This window comes from Monomorium pharaonis, chromosome 4, assembly GCF_013373865.1.
Source record: "Monomorium pharaonis isolate MP-MQ-018 chromosome 4, ASM1337386v2, whole genome shotgun sequence".
Taxonomy (NCBI): domain Eukaryota; kingdom Metazoa; phylum Arthropoda; class Insecta; order Hymenoptera; family Formicidae; genus Monomorium; species Monomorium pharaonis.
In genome coordinates this window covers 31172151-31179099 of record NC_050470.1, presented here as the reverse complement: position 1 = coordinate 31179099, position 6949 = coordinate 31172151, and the positions used below count along the sequence as shown (strand labels likewise).

The 6949-nt window shown below is 40.5% G+C and overlaps 1 long non-coding RNA gene across 1 annotated transcript; it reads right to left on the bottom strand.

The window, feature by feature from the left end:
• Positions 1-326: 326 nt before the first annotated feature.
• On the bottom strand, positions 327-6891 carry LOC118645070. Its single transcript, XR_004962827.1, has 2 exons — positions 686-6891; positions 327-601 (listed from the first exon to the last, which is right to left on the bottom strand). It is a non-coding gene; the product is annotated as an uncharacterized LOC118645070 (long non-coding RNA).
• Between the last annotated feature and the right edge of the window lie 58 nt (positions 6892-6949).

Here is a 6949-nt window from a genome sequence, read left to right as displayed (position 1 = left end):
GAAAATGAAAAGCTCAACTCGCACTGCAGAATGTAAAGTTGAATTTAAACGGTGAGAAAATAAAAAGGAAGTTCTCATTATTCTAATAGTTTCATATGTTCACAAAATTGTACTGAAATATTCTCCGAATAAAAAGCTTGGAACTAGTTCGAACTAGATATCTTCAAAATGTTTAATTCTTTTAAATAATGTTGTACAGATGGATACTAGTTGACTACTTGACAATTCTACATAAATGTTTTAGTCATTTTAAAATAAAAAAACGTTGGAAAATAAAAAATAAATTTCGATAAAAATAAAAATTCGTAAAAAAATAAGACTTGTCATATCTTAACACGTTACAGTATTTATTAAACCGTAAATTTTCTGACATAATTTTATAAATTTCACGTGTTTATAGAAATAAAAGTTTATAGATCTACGTTGAGAGAATTTACATAAAAGAATACAGGGATACAAGTCGCGGTCGTTAATTTTGATACCTTCGTCTTTGATCGCATGAGCATATTTTATATAGCGGAAAACGTATTGCGGCTTGGCGGTCCGAGCAAAGTTTACTTGGAAACAAACCTCTGGTACAGCTCCTTTTAATTCGCGTTTACTGTGAACGGCGTCACGTAATTAGTCGCCCGCTCCCCGAGCTTAATGTAAGGTATTAAAGCCAGAGTCAGCCAGCGGCACCCACCTTTTCTCCTTGACGCCTCGTCGTACGACTTTCAAACTTCTCGTTTACTCCTGTCGCCATTGTATTTCTCTTCTTCTCCTTCTTCTTCTTCTCTTATTACCGCCTATCTTTTAAACTGTAGCCACTCGTTAATCGCTTCCTATCTGTAAGTATATTTCCACTCCTCGATGCTGTCTCTTAAGCAGAAGTAATTTAATTTTCCTGTTTTCCATGTTGAGAAACTCATCGAATCTGTCGCTACAAATTAATGGGATTAATATCCAATGCTTTAAGAGTGAAAATTAATTATAAATACTCTATTATAGGATGAAACATATATATCATAATTCGAAGATAAATATCCGTATAAACGCTTGAAAGGTATAACATACACTAATACTATATACCGCATGTGTAAGGATCGTATGAACATTAAATGATACTCTTTGAACCAAAGTAAATTTATATTACGTATAACGCTCTCAGGCTCGCACACATTTGCCCACAGCGATCACTATATTCTAGACATATTTTCTGTTAACTGAGAGTCCTTTGATAAAATTTTAACAGAAATGTCAATATACATAGATTTACATGTAATTGAATATGAAAGATTCTTTACGATTAATTAAATTTTACATATAAAAATAGATGATAAAATCTCATTCCTTTATATATTAAATAAGAAAAAGAGTGATTTTAAATAAATGTGTGAATAAAAGTGTGTAAAAAATATTTTACATTGTCATAATAATACGAGATGTCTAAAAGAAAGATGCCATTGAAAGAAAAATTAGTTTAAAAAGTTGATATTAATTTTACTAAAGAATTTGTAGTCGAGAAGAAACACGCGATACCCAAGATACACCTTGTACATACACATATAATCTCTTTATACACAATAGCACACGGGGGAAAGAGCACGGTCTAATTACTTCGCAAAATAAATTCCCCTGGATGAAAGAAATCCTGAACGATAACACAAATCGGGCGTGCTAAAATGCGGAGGCTGCGATCATTGTTGCGGTGTACGGCAAGAGTATAAATTTCACAGCAGGTCGGCGGCTCTCGATTTGCCGACAACCGGCCGAGATGGAACAGGATAGGGAAAAAGGGCACACGAGACGAAAGAGAGAGAGATAGAGAGAGAACGGGACGGAAAATACGAAGCGACGGTACTGTACGCGATAAAGAGAGAGAAAGGTAAAACATCGAGTGGCTCGAGGAAAAAAAAAGAAATATCGAATACCTCGCCTCGCCATCGAAGGGAGATAACAAGAGGGAACGTGAAGATACACAGAGAGTGTCGGAGGGAGAGAGAAAAGAGACGCGGGGAAAAAGATGCAGAGAAGAAGGAAAGTGAAACGGAGGGTAGTACTTTGGTTCAGTAACAGGCCGATCGCAATTCTATGTCGGGACTCGCGCGACTCGCGAGAGAGTAGTTCGACCAGAAGCATAATGGGGACCCCCCGTGGTAGCTTACCTGCATCATCGACTAATCACATCGGATAATAGGGAACAAAGACGCCCCTGTGAAAAGTGAAGCATACCCACCACTTACCTCTCTTTCACCTCCCGTCTCGTCTATCTTTTTCTTTCGCTATCTGTTCTCGTGTCCGTTTTCCCGAAAGACAGAGAGAGAGAGAGAGAGAGAGAGAGAGAGAGAGAGAGAGAGAAAAGAGAAAAGAGCACCCTCTCCCTCTTAGCAGAAAAGAGAGAGGATATAATCCTCTTACGCACCAGGCACAAAGTAAAATACAGGCGGCACAAGCGGCGCACTCGACCGTGGACGTCCCTAGTATTACGCATCGGCACGAATGCGGAAGAGAAGAAAAAAAACGGGAGAGAAGAAACATCTAGAAGGAAGGAAAGAGGCACGAAAAAGGGGGGCATCTACGAAATACTCCACGTAGGAGAGGTGCCGACGAGAGAGATCGACGTGCCGGGAAACCTCCCGGTCGCATTATGCAGCCTCTACACCCGCCCGTCCGCGAAATCTCTTAAGCGGCTGCCAATTTGAGCCGAATCTCGAAACTTCAATCGCCAGCACCAACCCCCAAGCACTCTGTTCGTCTCCCCCCCCCCCCTTTCCGTTTTCTCTCCTTCCAACCGCTTCTGAAACACGAGCCGGTTCTCTATTCTCTGTTCTCGGAGAGAGCTCTCGATGTAACCTCGTTATAGTGGCACGTTATGGTCTTTTTGTTCCGTGATCTTTTCTCGCTATATATTTAACACTAACAGCCATCTTTCACTAACAGTCAATATTACCCTCGTGAATATCGGGGAAACAACAACTCAAAATCAGATATTGCACTTGAAATTTAATTATTTGATAAAGGTGCAAAAGAGAAAGAGAAGATCTGTGCACAAAAGTTCACTAGGTTTCACTTTAATTAACAAAGTTGTTCGCAATAGTCATTAGAGATATCAAATATATCGAATTTACAGACATTATATCATGCAAAATTCACGCAAGGACTATTTCCGTTAATGAAAATCTCAACCGTGCCCTTAGTCTGAAGAAGTAGCTCCGAATACACGGCAGATACTTGCGGCATAATAGGATTTCACTATCCGCAACGATTGTGACTATCGGCTACGCGCATATTCCGCAAATATTCCGGACGCTTCTGCATTTTCAATGCACCGAAGTGTACCGGGCGAAAGTCCGATTCTACGGAACGCACGTATTTGGTCGGATCATCTAATACTCTTTATACAATATCCATTTTCTATTTCCCATAGGCTATTAGATTATCCAGGGCGATGCTAAAAATTACCTTGCTAATTCCAAATATCGAGAATTCACAAAATTGTTCGCTTTCTCTCAATGATCGTGAGTTTTTTGCTAATTCTAAAAAAATTCATAGTATAAATATTTTTACTCAAAAGTATTGTGAAAGTTGTTTTATACAATTGGAAAATTTCCAAGTACAAATATTACCGTTAAGCATTTATCTATAACGACACGTGTCACTTTTTGATACAATCTCGTTTATATTTACAGAGGAAAAGCGACGTGTTATTTTATAAATGCATATGATTGCATTAGATCAAAGTGTATAGTTTGATTAATTTTTAGAAATATAAACCGTTTTCAAATTTATACATGCGTATTGATCCAGTTACATTGGATTATCTTTGAATTATTTTAATTTTTATTTCGTTGATTATTCACACGCTGGTAAATTACATAAAATATTGCGTGTAAAATTAAAATCTCTGGGTAATAATAGTGGACATGTGTACGTTAACGCACGCGATGTTTTTAAAAAATTGCCATTATATGAAATCATATCTCGTGACTTGAACGCGTATGGCGCAATTCAAACGCATTAGAGGATATTTGACCGAATCGTGATTGGAGCGTGAATGGAATATGACCATCCGTCATAACGTGAATCGAGTGCGCGTTTATTGTACGGAAACATACACTGATTTATGCAAAGCCGTGTCCATGTATATATCTGCATCGAACGCTATTAGATATAAATAATAATACAATTTATACAGAAATTATATTTTAGTAATGTATTGGTATTTAATGTTTAAACTAGTCCATATGAGAGATGTTTGCTAACAATTTTCTTGACTCGCTTTAGTATTCAATTAGGGCTTCAATATTAATAGGAACTATTTAATAAAATCAGCCCAAAAATGCGTAAGATGATATTACCTCGAAAAGTGCTTTTTACATTTTAATATATTCTATCTTATATCTAGATTTTACTTTACGATTGTGATATTTTTATTGCAAGGGATTTTTCTAAATATAAAAACACTATTTCTTCAAGATTTCTTTGTATTCGTAAAATTATACCGATAACTTATTCTTAATATAATAATGTTGCAAAGAATAATACATAATGAATGAAGTGTAAGGAAAAGAGGAGTATTACGGAGTGCCTTTGTTCTTGCTTATTATATATCGCAAAACGACGTAGTGTCGCTTGCGTTTGACCGTTTCTTTTTAACTCACGGGCGAGTAACAATTTTTTTCCTTCTCGCCTGCAGGCAGACACGACAGTCTCTCGGGGCTCTCCGAGCTTTGAGCGAGCTCGAGTTGCCGTTTGCGGTTTTCCGCTTTCTCGCGAGCCGCGAGGTGTGGCTATGCGTGGCGTGCGCGCCGCTCATTTGCGTCCATCCGACTTGGAGCCGTTAGCCACGCTCTGCCTCTTTACGTTTTTTACCGCGTTTTTATATCTTGCTTATACCTGTGTATTAATTATCTTCTGGCCCCAGAAAAGAGAGGTGGCTTTTTTGATACGGTTTATCGGCGACATCGAACCAGTTGAACCAAATGGGATTAAATAATGCTTCCTCTAATTACCATCGTGGATTACAGGAAGAAAACTCAATGGACTAGATTAAGAGATATAACGACTTTTTTAGACGCGCATAACGTGATAGTCAACAGAAATATATCCCATTACAGAATTTTTATCTCTTTAAAGTTTCGAACAATTATTGTATTTAGATAAGAAATTGTACTTCTATGTAAAGAGAGTGTAATATGATATTTTATAATTTCTATTAACTTTATTATCCAAAAATTCCAAATTTTTTCCTAGCTGCTAGAAAATAATTTAAAAATACTGTTTTTTATATTTTATTGATTTTTTGTGGAAAATTTTTAGAAAAATTTTATGCTGGAAGATAATTCAGTTTATTAAAGTGTATAAAATGTTACCTAGCACAGTTATAAAGAATGGAAAAAATATATATTTCAGAAACATGCTTTGTTATTTCTTTCAACATAAAAACAGTCACTATTTACAATTTAGCCTTCGAGAACAATGTGCTGTTTCAGCAAATTAGACGATATTAAGCAGCTACGATAATCGCGCATTTGAATATTTAATTTATTTATATCGTTCCGAGCAGATGGTTGTAAAATAAAAAATATACTCAATGTGATTGCGTCAAGCGGAGGATAACTCCGAATGACACTGTTATCATTTGATGCGACTCGGGAAATTGGAAGGATGCGTCTTTGAATCAATACGTGACACGTAATCCGCCGGAAAAGGAAGTGAAGAGAAGATGCTCACATACCGTACCTCGATTGCGTCCACTCTTGATTCGCTTCACCTTGGCGGCATATCTAGTGCCACCACAGGAACACTCTTCTATCCATTTGACGACGGGCATCCAATACTATCGCGCATCTTGTAGCGCGTACGTGTTTAACGTACTTGTATCGTGCTAATACACCAACGCGCATAATGCGCGTAGGTAACAAGGAGGCGCAAAGACGGAGAGAGAGAGAGAGAGAGAGAGAAAGAACTGGAGGGAACAGGAGGGTTGAAGAGAGGCGGTAAATTAGGTAGGTATATCGTGCGGTTGTGGACGAGGACATTGGTATAGGATATGTAGGTACACCAACGTGGTGGCTACCATCGCGCGCCACGGTGGAAAGAGACCCGACGAGGCGAGCTGGAAGGATGGCGAGGAGAGAGATCGGCGGGAAACGGGAGGACGGAGGGAGTAGGCTATAAAGGCTAATTGGTTAAAAGCTCACCACTGGCTGCAGGCTTAAATCAAGATCTTGGAGTGTTATAATGGATAAGTAACACGGCGTGGCACGGCCACCGCCACCGAGTTGTGTGTTACCCCCCTCCCTCCCACACACATACACACACACACATTATCGCGTTTACCCCCGTGCTTTCCCCATTTCGAGCGTTCGCTACCCTTCTCTCTGCCTCTCCCTCCTCCCCCTCTCCTCTAGCTCGCAGACCCCTACGTCCACGTCGTCTCGCGTATAACCACCCCGTGGTGCGGAACGTCGAGGGCGAGTATCTTTCGAGTTAAGGACGGTGCGACCGACGCGATTGGTCCGTGGCGAGGGTTACCCCGGCGGGTAGTCGTGTGCGGTGCGAGTCATCGATCGCGCCTCCATCCTATGAGGAATTCGGAAAGCCAACCCCTGGCAAGCCGTAGGCCCCGCCCCGCCACCTACTCCGACCGCACCGACACCCCTTCCGGCAACTTGCAGCTTAAACATCCTCTCTCGCTCGCTCGCTCGCTCGCTCACTCGCTCGTCTGCTACCCTCCGCTAAACTTCTCCTCCCCCCTCAACTACCTTCCTTCCCTTGCTCCGCGCGCGCGTCAGCGTGCTCCCTCCTACCGTCTTTCTCCGACACTCTCTAATTTATCCGTTCGCTCCGTTCTAGCGAGCGGCGGCGGTCTTCCCCTCTTCTTCGCTCACACCCCCCCCCGTAGTCTAACTATCGCGCGCGGCGCGCAATAACTACCCCCGTGACTCTCGAAGCGTGACTCCGA